We start from the raw sequence: 15,825 nt of genomic DNA on the forward strand, positions 1-15,825 counted from the left end.
CGATTGAGAATCGAAGAGGACAATAAAGCTGCTGAAAGGAGAGGCCGTGGAAATTCAACAATAATGGAAGCAAATATTGTTGAAGATAACAAAAAGAGAAAGAAGGCTTCTGGTCCGAAATACAACCCAAGCAAGAAGAGGTTCAGTGGAAACTGCTACAACTGTGGGAAAATTGGACACAAATCTACGGAGTGTCGTGCTCGGAAGAAAGACAAGCAAAGGGGTCAAACAAACATGGTAGAAAAACATGATGATGTTGATGACTTGTGCGCCATGCTTTCTGAATGCAACCTGGTAGGAAACCCAAAGGAGTGGTGGATTGATTCTGGAGCCACTCGCCATGTTCGTGCTGTGAGGGAAGCATTTTCTACATATGCTTCTGCTGGACCCGAAGAGACGCTCTCTATGGGAAATGCTGCTACAATAAAAATTGAAGGATACGGTAAGATATTTCTCAAGATGACTTCTGGTAAGGTCATGACTTTGAACAACGTCCTTCATGTTCCCGAGATTAGGAAGAGCTTAGTCTCTACTGGACTTCTTGTAAAGCACGGTTTCAAGTGCATTTTTGTTTCTGACAAGGTAGTGATTAGTAAGAATGAAATGTTTATAGGAAAAGGTTACCTTACTGAGGGCCTTTTCAAGTTGAATGTAATAGTTGTTGAAACTAATAATAAAACTTCAGCTTCTTCTTACTTACTTGAGTCAAATGATTTATGGCATGTACGTTTGGGTCATGTCAATTATAAAACCTTGCAAAAAATGATTAACTTGGAAGTATTGCCTAAGTTTGAATGCGAAAAATCAAAATGTCAAATATGTATGGAATCTAAGTATGTTAAACATCCTTATAAGTCGGTGGAAAGGAATTCAAATCCTTTAGACTTAATTCACACAGATATTTGTGATATGAAGTCAATACCATCTCGCGGTGGAAAGAAGTATTTCATAACTTTTATTGAGGACAATACTCGATATTGCTATGTTTACTTACTTAATAGTAAAGATGAAGCAATAGACACATTCAAGCAATACAAAAATGAAGTTGAAACGCAACTTAACAAGAAAATCAAAATGATAAGAAGTGATAGGGGTGGTGAATATGAATCTCCTTTTGAACAAATATATTTAGAATATGGAATTATTCATCAAACAACAGCCCCTTACACGCCCCAATCCAATGGGATTGCGGAAAGAAAGAATCGTTCATTAAAGGAGATGATGAACGCATTGTTGATAAGTTCTGGTTTGCCACAGAACTTGTGGGGGAAGCTGTTCTTACGGCTAGCCGAATACTAAATCGAGTACCCCATAGCAAAACACAATCCATTTCATATGAAAAATGGAAAGGAAGGAAGCCCAACTTGAATTATTTTAAAGTGTAGGGGTGTTTGGCAAAAGTACAAGTTCCTAAACCCAAAAGGGTAAAAATAGGACCGAAAACAGTTGATTGTTTTTTCATAGGATATGCGACCAATAGTAAAGCATATCGATTTCTGATTCATAAATCAGAAAATCCTGACATTCATAATAATACGGTTATAGAATCAGATAACGTTGAGTTCTTCGAAAATATATATTTGTATAAAAAGGAATGTGAGTTGTTTGGTGAAGGATCTAAACGACCTCGGGAAGAAACAAAAGAAAGTACATTTTATCAAGAGGATCCAAGACGTAGTAAACGTCAAAGAACGTCTACTTCGTTTGGGCCAAATTTTGTAACTTTCTTATTGGAAAATAAGCCTCGAACATTTAAAGAAGCTATGTCTTCTTAGGAATCATTGTTCTGGAAAGAAGCAGTCAATAGTGAAATAGAATCCATTTTGAACAACCATACATGAGAATTGGTTGATCTTCCTCCTGGAAATAAACCTTTGGGTTCTAAATGGATTTTTGAGAGAAAAATGAATGATGATGGCACTATTGATAAATTTAAGGCAAGACTGGTTGTCAAAGGGTATAGACAACGAGAAGGTCTTGACTACTTTGATACATACTCCCCAGTTACAAGGATTACGTCCATACGGATGTTAGTAGCATTAGCTGCAGTGTATGGTCTTGAAATTCATCAAATGGATGTTAAAACGGCCTTCTTAAATGGAGAGTTGGAGGAAGAAATTTACATGGAACAACCTGAAGGGTTTGTGGTTCCAGGTAAAGAAAATAAGGTATGTAGACTTGTTAAGTCCCTTTACGGACTAAAACAAGCACCCAAACAATGGCATGCGAAATTTGACCAAACAATGTTGTCAAATGGTTTTAAGATAAATGAATGTGATAAATGTGTGTACATTAAAAATGTTCCAAATCACATAGTCATTGTTTGCCTATATGTGGATGATATGCTGATAATGAGTAATAACATTGCCAACATAAATGCTACTAAGCGTATGCTAACTAGCAAGTTTGATATGAAGGACTTGGGAATTGCAGATTTAATTCTGGGGATTAAGATCCAAAAGACTCCTCAAGGCCTGGCATTGTCACAATCTCATTATATTAAGACAGTACTTGAAAAATTCAAGCACTTGGGCTTTAAAGTTGCAAAGACTCCAATTGACGTGAATCTTGCACTAGCAAAGAACAAAGGCCAAAGCATATCACAATTGGATTATGCTCGTGTGTTGGGATGCTTAATGTACATCATGAATTGTACACGACCAGATATAGCTTGTGCTATAAGTAAACTAAGTCGATACACGAGCAATCCAGGTCAATCTCACTGGATGGCAATGAAACGAGTTTTGGGATACTTAGAACATACCCAAAACTTTGATTTGCACTACAGTAAATATCCTGCGGTGATTGAAGGATATTGTGATGCAAATTGGATCACCGGTTCAACTGATTCGAAGTCCACAAGTGGATATGTATTCACTATTGGTGGAGGAGCGGTATCTTGGAAGTCGTCCAAACAAACATGTATTGCCCGCTCTACAATGGAGGCTGAGTTCATAGCCTTAGATAAAGCCGGTGAAGAAGCTGAATGGCTCTGGAATTTCTTGGAAGACATTCCATTTTGGCCCAAACCGTTGGCACCAATATGCATACACTGTGATAGCCAAGCGGCAATTGGAAGGGCTGGGAGCGTTATGTATAACGGTAAATCTCGTCATATACGACGAAGACATAAAACCGTTAGGCAACTTCTCTCTAGAGGAATTATCACGATTGACTATGTAAAGTCAAGTGATAATGTGTCAGATCCACTTACAAAAGGCCTAACTAGAGAGGTAGTTGAGAAATCATCGAGGGGAATGGGACTATGGCCGAGAACAAGTCATTGTGGCGGTAACTCTACCTAGAAGACTGGAGATCCCACGATCTAGGTTCAAGGAGATCAAACAAAGTCATTAATGGCGGTTCAACATTGTCAACAAAATGTTTTAGTCCATTCTCGTGATGAGACAATGTTCAGTACCAAGGATAAAGCATTAAGGCTTTTTAATGATTTCTAAATTTGATACAGGGTATATCAAATAGTGTATCTACGGGATGACACGTTTAGGAATCACCTATGTAAGTGTGAAGTGTTAGCCGCTTCAAGGAGAATTTTGCAAGGCCAATTCTCTACGCACTTATGAAACCAGGCAGTGTTCATGGCTGAAACGAACACAACAATGAGAACCAAAGACGGTTAAGGGATTGATTGTGTGACTTATGGTTGTCTAGGTATACACTAAAGTTCGACGGTTCAAAGATATCAAATCTACCGATTGACCGAGTATATCCGACATAAGTTCACTACGGAAAGTTCAAAGGGAAACCTACTTATCCAGATGCAATTAATTCTTGTTTGCAAATCACACAAGTTTTTCATGCATACTTCCATGATATAGCCATTCCCCATTCATGTGGGGGATTGTTGAGTTTTTGTTTAAGATGAAATAGTCTTAAAATTAGAGTGAATGGGAAAAATGGAGGAAAATGAAAATTTTGAGTAAAATTTTAAGTTTCCCCCTCCTTTTAATGAGACATTGTCCCTCATTGGTAGAAGAAAAGGAGTTTGGTGGATTTATATACAAATGCACTTCATGTAGCTCTTAAAGAGTTAGGAAGAAGGCAAGCCTCGCGCCTTCGTCGCTCGCTCGCTCGCTCGGCTCGGCTTCGGCTACGGCTACGGCTTCGGATTTGGTCAAATGATCGATCAATTGATTAATTTTTTGGACCAAATTTATTTGTTAATAGTGAATATTAACGTAATATTATCCGTATTTGTAACATATGTTTTCCAATCCATGAATATTAATGAGCAAGTGCTCATTCCACCATGATTAGTGCTCCAACCACCATTGCCATATTGATTGCTCCATTAGTAAACAGCCTGGTGCTCTGTCCACCATGGCCAAGTGCTCCACTTCATGAGTGGCAGCGGGTCCATTTTTAGCAGCTAATTGCACTATAAATAGAGGGTGCAAGCAGCCTGTTGAAGGCACACTGAAAACTTGAGAGCAATTGATCTTCTCTTCACCGAAAACTCAACGTTAGCTATACTTTGCACTCCTTCCTCTCAGATTTTCCATACGAATTTCTGACTTCTCCTCCTTTGTTCTGCATTGTTTTAAACTACTAAGAAAGCAACAGTAAGTGTGATTTGCTGCCGAACTTTGTGTTCGCTGAAACATTGGGGTTTGAAGTACCGCTACACCAGTGTGTAATTCGTTCTATCCTGGGAGGAAATAATCCATAACCTTGGGTACTAGGAGGGGATTAAATTCCTTAAGGAAACACTGTGAATTCAGTGAGCTCGAATTAATTTGTGTTTCATTTATATCATTTATATTTATGTTAATAAGCTAACGTTTTAATTTCCATAATCATTATTTTACAAATACAGGAGAAACAACACCTATAAATACCAAGCCATTGCAGCCATTAGGGAGAAGCTAAGAGCCCCCCCTTTAACCCCCCCCCCCCTCCCGCCGCTAAACCAAACTTCAGCCCCCTCCTTTAACCTTAAGCTTTAGCCACCCCTTTAACCCCCTAAAAACCTTACGGTACACCCTTCAAAACTACTGTTTCTTCATTCTTTTCTTGCAAAAGTATTTTTTTAGTTTCATACTTGTCTAGATCCCTTTAATTTCGCGAGCAACGATTTTCTTGTTCTGTTCGCGAGACTTGAATCGGAAAGTCAAGTAGTCATTGACAAACACCTCAGTTCACTGCCCTCATAAAGGTCAGTAACTTTTCTTCTTTGTTTAATTCAATCCTAAAAAATCTGAAATGCTCTTATATGGCAGTACATTATGTGAAAATGTTGTTAGCTTTCTTGATTTTGTCAAAAATAGATACCATTATGCTTTTAGTTGCTTCTTGATGTTGTTTAGTTTCGAGTTGTTTTCTGTGCGTTTTAGTTTTCTTGCTAGAAATTGTGTATTGGGCTTTTCCTAATTTATAAAGTAATATCATTGAGTTAAATTATGTTCTGGTTGTATAATTATCTGTATTAATCGATAAGTATTCGATAAAATGCCTACGCTAAGATTCTTTTTGTCATGATCGTGGTTATACATAAGAAAAACTACTTGTTTTGTTAGTAGTAATTTTGAAATACTATTTAGGATTGATATAGTATTTGCTCACTTAAAAGTCACATGAAAGAAAGAATACATCTCGTTTTTATGACAACGTGCCTTCTCTTGTTTCATAGATGATAAAGCATGACAGTAGTTATTTTTATTTACAAAATATAGAAACCATGTATCTAGAATTCAAATTTTGTATCCCGGTGTCAATTGACTTGAGCCTTGGGGTTTGCTCCCTTTCAAGGTCTCAAGTTCGATACCCATTGGGTGCAAACAATTTCTGAGGGTCATCGGACTGGGTAAAACCTAAATTAACCGTGGTGCACTTGCGAAAAACTCCTTGCCGAGGGCCTGTGCACCCCCGAGATTAGTCGGGGCTCTTAAAGACTCGGACACCCGGTGCAAATAAAAAAAAGAATTCAAATTTTGTATTAGGAATTTTTATTTTTATTTTCATAATATAAAAACTATGCCTATAGGATTTTACAACATTTTTGCTTGAAAGAAATTGAATCAACAGAAATATAGGCTGCTGTATGAGAAGTCCGATTTGTTTTCGCCTCTTAAGATGTCATGCATATAGGATTTAAAGGCATTTCCTTAGCTATAGAAAATATATGCTATTATGTTTCAATATGAAATATTGGTGCGAGCCTGCATATTTATGTCTAGAGATCTTGTGAATAGGTATCACATCTTTGTTAATCTCAATGATCATGAATTTAAAATCGCGTTTCTACCATTATAATTATTTGAAAGTTCTGTATTATGCCTCCATGGTAAAAAATAAAATAAATGAAACACAATATCTTGTTAGCATAGTCATACGTGCATTTTGCCTATAGTTTGTTGTTGTGCTGCTGTATGAACTTTAAAGCAATCTCACTTGCGAATATTCTCATACTATGTAGCATTTAAATGATGTGCCTAATTTTTTATTTTTCCTTTCTTTGCATGTATACTTTGGAGCAAATGGAGTCTTAATTCGAGACTTTCGCAATAGAATCTCATAGAGACTCAACGCTACCCTACCCGAGCATGGAGTCATCACATACCATATTCTATAGATGCATCAAACAACAAGAAAACAAGCGAAACGCTTGTGGGCGCCTATGACATTCTTATTCTCTTTTATTATATATTGTACCTAATCTTTTACTGTTGTTGATTTATGTGTGTTTGGTGTTTATCTCAATTTTGGGATTTAATCATCTAGGTTCTTTATCTTGTGCTTAATATTATCTGACATGATATGGCAGTTAGAATAAGAAGTTTAAAATCATTTTTAAAGGTACTTTATCTTGTGTTTAAAATCATTTTTAATATTATCTAGTGAGACACGCTATCTCACTAGCATGTCTATTTTTCTAAGTAAGGTACTATACTCCTAACACTCTTTCAAGCGTTACTTTAAGCTTTCCACCTAGTTGCATTTCAGCTCACTTTTTTAAATTAAGTTACTTTAATGATATACTCTTTTTTGTAGTTTCATATGGAAAAGCTTTTCCTAGAATATAAGAGTTAAAGTCCAAACTATTTATTAGTTTGAGTTTGAAATGCTTGAAAGCAAAGTTTTTTTCTCAATTATGAATTTATACATCTAAAGTGACTCATTTCTCTTCATGACATTACTGTACAAGTACTTTCTAAATCAATTAACAAATATATTTTTAATGCACACACATGTTACTACTTAATTTTTAAAATCAATTAACCTAAGTTTGGCCGGTTAACCATTTTTAATGGATCTCATAATGTGCCTTAACCCTTCCTTTTGAGATAATTAGAATCCTTACCTAGAATTTCTAAGGTTAAGTAGACCATAAAACAAAATTAACTTTAAGCACTATTTAGCTAAAATTGGTGTCCTAATTCACCGTTAAAATAATTAGGTGGCGACTCTCTTTAATTAATTAAACCTTCAGAATTACCAATATGTTATACTCTAATTTGACCCGTGTTAGAACGAGGTATAACAATCACGTACCCGGATTCCAAAAATTTTCGAAGAAAGTTATTACCCATAATCTTATGAAGTCAAACATATGATTTTTATCAAATTCCATAGCCATTTTGGTGGCCAGATCTCATTTTTATCCAAAACCTAGGTTTTCATGTAAACCCTTGATTTCACCAAATTTCTAGAGGTTAATCTGCCCATAATCTATGTATTTAACTCATGTTATATAGAAATTACTTACTTCAAAGTCCTAGGTGAAAATCCTCTTCCAAAAGCTCCAAAACTCGCCCAAGAGATAAAAGGAAATGAGCTAAATGGTCTAAGTCTCGCAATTAATAAGATGTACACAGGCCTCAGATGTCGCATTTGCGACACCTGGTTCGCAAATGCGAAGGTCACAAATGCGACAAAACCATCGCAAATGCGAACATGGGCCTCCACTGCCAAGGTCGCAAATGCGACCAATGAGTCGCAAATGCGGACTCTGCTGAGGTCGCAAATTCGACCAAATTATCGCAAATGCGAACTCTGCCCCAGGTCAGGCTCCATCGTAATTGCGAATCCCTTCTCCCATATGCGAGGGTCGCAAATGCAAACAAATTCTCGCATTTGCGAGACCTGCCACTGCTGCCAAGAAACACCAGAAAAACTGGAGTTTTTCTCATCCTCTCGAACATCCGAAACTCACCCAAGCCCTCGGGGCTCCAAACCAAACACCTCCACAAGTCTAAAAACATAACATGAACTTTTTCGAGGCCACAAATCACATTAAACAATGTTGAATTTATGAATCACACCCCATTCCAAGCTAAATGAACTTTAGAAAATCAAAATTATACATCTGATGCCGAAACCTATCAAATCACGTCCGATTAACCTCAAATTTTGTACACAAGTCACATTCGACATTACGGACCTACTCTAACTTCCGGAATTGGAATCCGACCCTGATATAAAAAGTCCACTTCCGGTAAAACTTCTCAAAAACTTTCAAATTTCTAACTTTCGCCAATTGACCCTAAAATGACCTACGAACCTCCAAATCCACTTCAGACACGCTCCCAATACCAGAATCACCATACAGAGCTATTTTCTGACTCGGAATTCCGAACGGACATCGATAACATTGAAATGCACTTCAACCCAAATTTATGAAATTCTTCCAAAAATGCCAACTTCCATAATAAGCGTCGAAATGCTCCCAGGTCATCCAAAACCCGATCCGGACATACGCCCAAGTACAAAATCATCATACGAACCTATTAGAACCTTTAAATCTCGATTCCGAGGTCGTTTACTCAAAAATCAAACCTTAGTCAATTCTTCCAACTTAAAGCTTCTCAAATGAGAATTTTCTTTCCAAATCAATTCCGAACTTCCCGAAATTCAATTTCGACCAAGCGTGCAAGTCACAATGCCTGAAGTGAAGCTACTTATGGCCTCAAACTCTCGAATGACGCGCTTGAGCTCAAAGCAACCGACCGGATCATTACATTCTCTTCCACTTAAACATACGTTCATCCACGAACGTGCTAAGAACTGCTTTGGAGTTGTCCGAAATCATTATTTAACACATCATGTACCTACCCGTGCTACCACAATTCAGTTGAGCACATTAGCTCGAGCAAATCTAAATATTATCCCTTTTATTTAGTCAAATTAGCCTTAGAGCCAAATTCCAACATCTGAAATTCTATGCCAGGCCTGTTTCCAACATACGAATACCGTATCAGTCACTACACGATGTACCAATACATGATTATATAATCTACCGAATTCACACCATGCATCGCATTATTCATTTGACCATAATAACATCCTCTGATAACAATAGCCAAATTTCCACGAATCTGATGCTCCCGAGACAACTCCTGACACATATAAGTCTTGTTCCAATCTTTGCAATGTTGCCACTACAGAAGAGATGTGTAGAAATTCATAACCAACTACTGAGTCAACAAGTCATTAAGTTTTTCCCCTCAACAAGAACCATTACCTCATTATAAAATAAATAACGATATTTTTTCTTTAATATGCTTCATATAAATATGACCGTACTGATCCTAGGTCCAAAAATCGCGTCTCACCCAATACAAGCTGCTCATGTAATAAGCTACCTCAGACATTGCCAAAAGTCTCATTGAATGCCACAATGCGCCAACAAGCTACAAACTCAAATGTGATACCAAAGGGAAAAAATGAACTTTGGAAAAGAACTACTCAACCCACGTAACTAATTAGCATCCGAAAAGATGTTATGAACCTTCCTCAGAAAATGAGAAACAAAACACATAAGAATAGATATGGGAAACTGTTACCTAACATCACGCTGTTGCAACGTGCAACCCGATCGACACATAATACCGTTGCGACGTGCAACCCGATCCAACCATGATACCCGTGGCGGCGTGCCACCCGACCCATACATAATAATCTATAAAGGAATTACTTACCGAGATAAAATACTCATACTTATGAAATACCCAAATATCAACCACAAGCACGCGAAGTGCATAATGCAATTCCCGGGGAGACAGATAGCACCATACGCTACAAAACTCAAGCACGACTAAGATCCGATATATAATCTGCATATCGAGAGTCATCCTGCTCACATAACACCATCGCTACACAGAACATCAACACATATGCAATTTATCAAGCTGTTTTAATACCCACATGACACAATATAGTATTACATGAAATAGTCAACGACGAAATAACATCCAACGTCCAAATACTCCTCCATAAGGTGTGCTATGCTGAAATGAACATATCCGGCCTGATATAGAGCCCATATTCATAGTTAGATCCATCCACGGACCTCAAGCCGATTCTGATCATACCACAGTGGGCTAACAACCTTTCAAGGATCCTCAATAACCCCTGACACACAAGAACTGCCGTCAAATCCGGAACAAGCTTCCACAATCTACAACCAGATGAACTGAGCACCCTTCAAGCATAAATTCTCACATTAACGATAGTACCACAATCTCCATACTTGGTTTCAATCTTTAATCAATTAAGTGACTACCTGCCATACTTATACCATCTTCCCGTGGACACTCTCCCACGACCTTTAGTACCAGGTAACAAGTCTGCACATCCATGCCACCGGCCACACTAACGCTGTGAAGCAAGTCAAGAATCCGCAATCAGTACTCAAAGCCTCTTACACAAGACACTAATCTTAGGTGATGCTATAGACAATACCAGCTGACTCTAATCATCTGATTTCTTTCTCTCTCATCCGAGCTCGTGATATTCTTGCCAATACTAAACGGCAAACTTGATCCTCAACTTCCAATTCCCATGCCGCTCATTGCGCCTAACATGCCAATACATGACAGTATAGGAATTTCCTCATAACTCTCGAACCACTAGTAGAATAAGCACTTCATTATATAGCAACCTTTCACTCAACTCCTTTTAGGAGAACCATTGCAACACGCGACTGAATTTCCATAACCGCAGAAAATAAAATCCTCAACCAGTGGTCTAAACCACCATGATCCTTCCGGGATCCATATACACATAATATGCCATAATACTTGAATGCCTCCAAATAAAATCAGTTACGACAACCATCAAGACTCGGGCGTACCGCCACAAATCACATGCATAACTCAACGCGCTGAAGGAACTAATCATTTCCACCATCATGCCAATTCAACCATTTCTAGCTGACCCGTCTTCTCCCAATTTATTTTTAACTTGCCTTAGAAATAATAATATCTCCATTCATTACATCACGAATCTAATTCCGTCCCGAGTGACTTATTTCACAAGACCACACTATCCAAAAACCTACGAACCATCTCATACCCTCCTCGTGCGCATATTCGCATCTTTAACTGGTACACCCATTCTGATAATTCCTCTATGAGTCTGAAGTTATTTTCTCTCATTCCTCTAATGCTACACCGCAGACTGAAGATAACATAGAATACTCCAAACCCCTTTCATAATTCGCTGCAAAAGCTCAATACTTAACCATACTACGGACTCGAAATCCTTGGGCACCACACTATAACTTTCGAATCCACTATGACCGTTGTTAAGAGTCACTCACTCTGACTTGTTCCCAAATATGATTAAACTCCAAGGCTTTTCTAGAACATAAACACCCTTCTCAAAGAAAAATTTGGCTGAATCACCTTTTTTGTAAATCACCTCTACACGAAGCATAAATCCTGAGTTTTCCCAAAGACTGAATATAAATTGATAAGGCTAAATATAGCACACATTTCCTCATTTCCTTTGCTCAAATCAGCACTGATGTTCTCTTTCCTTAGTCGTAATAACCCACTAACATGCTGATAACCAGAAACCTCACAAGTAGATAACCAAACAATCCAATCGTAGGCGGTGGGGCTCTCCCACTTAGCTTGAAGCCACCTATTACATAACTCTGGAATACACTAAGATTCCTTATCCCCCATTGATATGGTCTTGCACAATCAACTCGCCAAATTCCTCGAAATCCTTCTATTAGCATTTCGTGAACACTCTAAATCACTAACCACATTTACATATTCAACATCTCACCGGATAGCCAATAAATTCTTCGTAGAAGCTTTGTCAACCACGCGACCGCTGACCTGCCAACAGGAGATAACCCACCTGTGGAAATTATATGCCGACATCTTCCAACATCGCTGCACTAGGTATAATTACTACAAAACCAGTGACCGATCCTGAGCCCGTGCTTATTCACCTGTTGTACAAGTCCGTTCGCTCATCATGGACATCAACTAAAGGTGCGACAATACATTCCCATCCAAAGTCATGTTGTATCATTCTTCATATCAAGCAACTCCTTTATGTCATATCTAATCTCCCGCCGTATAATAGCCAATATTCCATATTAAGTCTGTAGACCTAGTCTTTGTCCACCGTGAATCCCAAATCACTCTAAACTTTTCTCAAGGTGTGTAGTCATCCTACCACAAAACCCATATGCTACTCTGCCACTCTCCCACTTTGGTCAAACTCACTCCTTTAAGCAATTGTTTTTTACACCCGACCTTCTAGAAATTGAACCACCGCAAGACACCTCCCATATGTTCTTCCTCATCCTTCACTGCCCAGTCGTAGCCTTAAATTAGAAATCCATCTCTATAGCACCTGGATCAATAGATCGCTACCAACTTTAAACCTTTCCGAAGACCATTTTCCTTGAGCCATCTACATTAGAAATGCCCATTCAATTCCGAAATTGTTGCACTCCACTATCTTTGATAGCCGCTTCTTCGACACTATTTCACACTACCCTGCCCCGAGGGAGATTTTGACGAATACTATAACACCGACGGACTTAAAACATTCGATCAAGGGCGACGACACCACATTACTGATGAAAATTCTACCACGCTCGAAAATACCAAGTTTTGTTACTCCATCAACCCAAATCTGAGCATTCGTAGGCCGATTGCCTTTCCTCCACCGGAAATAAAATACTGAATCTCTGAATCATGCACTGAGTAAACCTTCTTTCAATTCATTCACTGCCCCGACACACAGACAAGCATCCTACCATCACATCAATATTGTGAGATAACAACTCATGAGCATCAAAGAAACCTGTGCATAGCCTCAAAACTCTCAGAAGTACAACTAGTGAGCTGAAATGACAGAACATCCTTCCGTAAGGCGACGACATTAGCCCAGAAGGGAGAAACATCCTGCACCACGTCTATAGTACCATTACAATTCCTCGATTCCCAATTTATAACAAGTGTTTCATGCCACATAAGATTGAATACGAAGGAAATGAAGGCATAAGCCTCAAGGGAATCAAATCGTATGATGAGGAATCAAGAAGGAAAGTGCTCCTAACAGCCTTGTAACCTCTCGAAGATAAGTACAGATGTCTCCGTACCGATCCGCAAGACTCTACTAGACTTGCTCATGACTCGTGAGACCTAAGTGAACCTAGTACTCTGATACCATGTTGTAACGACCCAAAATCCATTAAAGATCATGATGGTGCCAGTGCTGTCAAGCAAGCCAACACTAAATACTTAATTTAGGTCTCATTTTAATATTTTCGAAATCATAGTTTTCCTTCAATTAAGTAGTAGAAGATGGAAATTTCAGAGTAAATAATAATGTTTTAACAATTTCAATACTGAACAACCCATAATCACCCTAAAACCTGGTGTCACAAGTGCATGAGCATCAACTAGGAAATGAAATAAAATACAGCATTTGTCCGGAATATAAATTTGGACACGAAAGAAAATATAAACACTCTGAAGGAGACTCTATTGGCAGCGGATCGTAACATAAGATGCAACTCACCTAAGTCCCCGTATCAACTGCACCATTTCACCCTCAAGGCCACTATACATATATGCACCTGTAGAACAAAATGTGCAGCAAGTGTAGTATGCGTACGAGATTCAACGCGTACCCAGTAAGTATCCAGTCTAACCTCGAAGAAGCAGCAACGAGAGGTCGACTCCGACACTTACTATGAGCCAACATTAATATACCAATGATATACTTAAGCATGGGTTATATAGAACGGCTGTGAGCTCAATATCATGAAGTAAGTAAACTATTCTTTTATTAATAAGAATTTTTCCAAATTTATTTTTTATCATTTATCAATTTATATCTCAGGCCAATGAAGTAATATCAATTATTATAAATTCCAAAGAAACCAATACAATCATGCGCAAACCATACCGAGGTCGTACGTCCCGATCCAACATATAAATATAAATTATGCACTGCCGTGGGTCGAACGACACGAACCATAGATGTATCTATTTAACCTGCCGAGACGAACGACCAGCTCCCATGAGAGTAGTGGAAATTTACCCCGCTCGTGGAATATAATTGCGACGCAGTTACACATAGATTTCTTAAGTTATTATAATATTCCTCAATTTCTTTTCGAAAATACGAAGTTCAAATGAAAACTTTTAAAATCTTAAATTCCTCAATTTCAGTTCTTTTCAAGATAATTAATACGCAACCTCAATCTTGCTTCTCCTCAAGGAAAACAATAACCACAAATCAAATAACAATATCAACAAGGCATGATGTAAACCTAAAACTGCCCGCACATAGGCATAGCTAGTAGCTACGTATGGACTCTCATCACCTCGTGCGTACATAGACCCCACAAATTGAAGCACATAATTATTTAGTTCACATATGCGGTTAATTTCCTCTTACAAGATTAGAAAGGAGACTTACCTTGCTCCGAAGCCCACTTTCCGGTCCAAGGCTATGCTCAAACTCTCAATTCGGTGCCGAATAAATCCAAAACTAATCAAATAGTGTATAAACTAATCAATACATGTTCAAAAATTCATATTCCAACTATTAAAGTGATTACCCAACCCTAAATATGAGATTCCTAAATTTTAACACCGGGCCCACGTGCTCGGGTTCCGAAAATTTTCGAAGAAAGTTGTTATCCATAACCTATTCCAATTTATGTGAACGTGTTTGACTGGGCACGAAGTTTAAGAAAAAATGAAGAATTTTGAAATTTGTGGTCATAAACAACTCAAAAAGGGGCTTAGAATATTTGTGTGGTTATAAAAGCTTCTCATTAAGGGTAGAATTGTAAGTTTAAGCTAAATTATATTCAAATTTAGAAAGGGGTCATTCTTTATGGAACAGATCAAAAAGGAAATAGGTTCACATAAATTGGAACGGAGGGAGTATGATTTTTACCAAATTCCATAACCATTTTTGTAGTGAAATATCATTTTTATCCAAAACCTAAGTTTTCATCTAAACCCTTGATTTTACCAAATTTTTACATGTTAATCTACCCATAATCTATGTATTTAACTCATGTTGTGTAGAAATTACTTACCTCAAAGTGCTAGGTGAAAACCCTCTTCCAAAAGTTCCAAAAATCTCCAAAGGGATGAAAGGAAATGAGCTAAATGGTCTAAGTTTCACAATTAATAAGCTGTGCACATGCCTCAGATGTCGCATTTGCTACACCTTATTCGCGAATGCGACTGATCACGCCCAACTATGCCGTATAAAAAGGCCAATGCGGACGTTGCAAATATAACCTGAGTATTCTGCCCAGAGTCGAATCCACAGAGAATTAACCTATCAATCACTATCTTTAGAACTACTAAACTCTTGAGAACCAATTTCCCCAAACGTTTGAATCATAGTTAATGGTGTCTTCAATAACTAAAATTGCAAGTAAATAAACAGCTGTAAACTAAGGATGCTAAGGTTGTAAACAATAATGAGAAGACGCTAAGGTAATGACTTCCCCTATTGATGGAATCCCTTCTGTTTATGCTTCATACAAATTGACCAACACCTCTCTATCAACCATGAATGCTCATC

This window comes from Nicotiana sylvestris, chromosome 2, assembly GCF_000393655.2.
Source record: "Nicotiana sylvestris chromosome 2, ASM39365v2, whole genome shotgun sequence".
NCBI classification, from domain to species: Eukaryota; Viridiplantae; Streptophyta; class Magnoliopsida; order Solanales; family Solanaceae; genus Nicotiana; species Nicotiana sylvestris.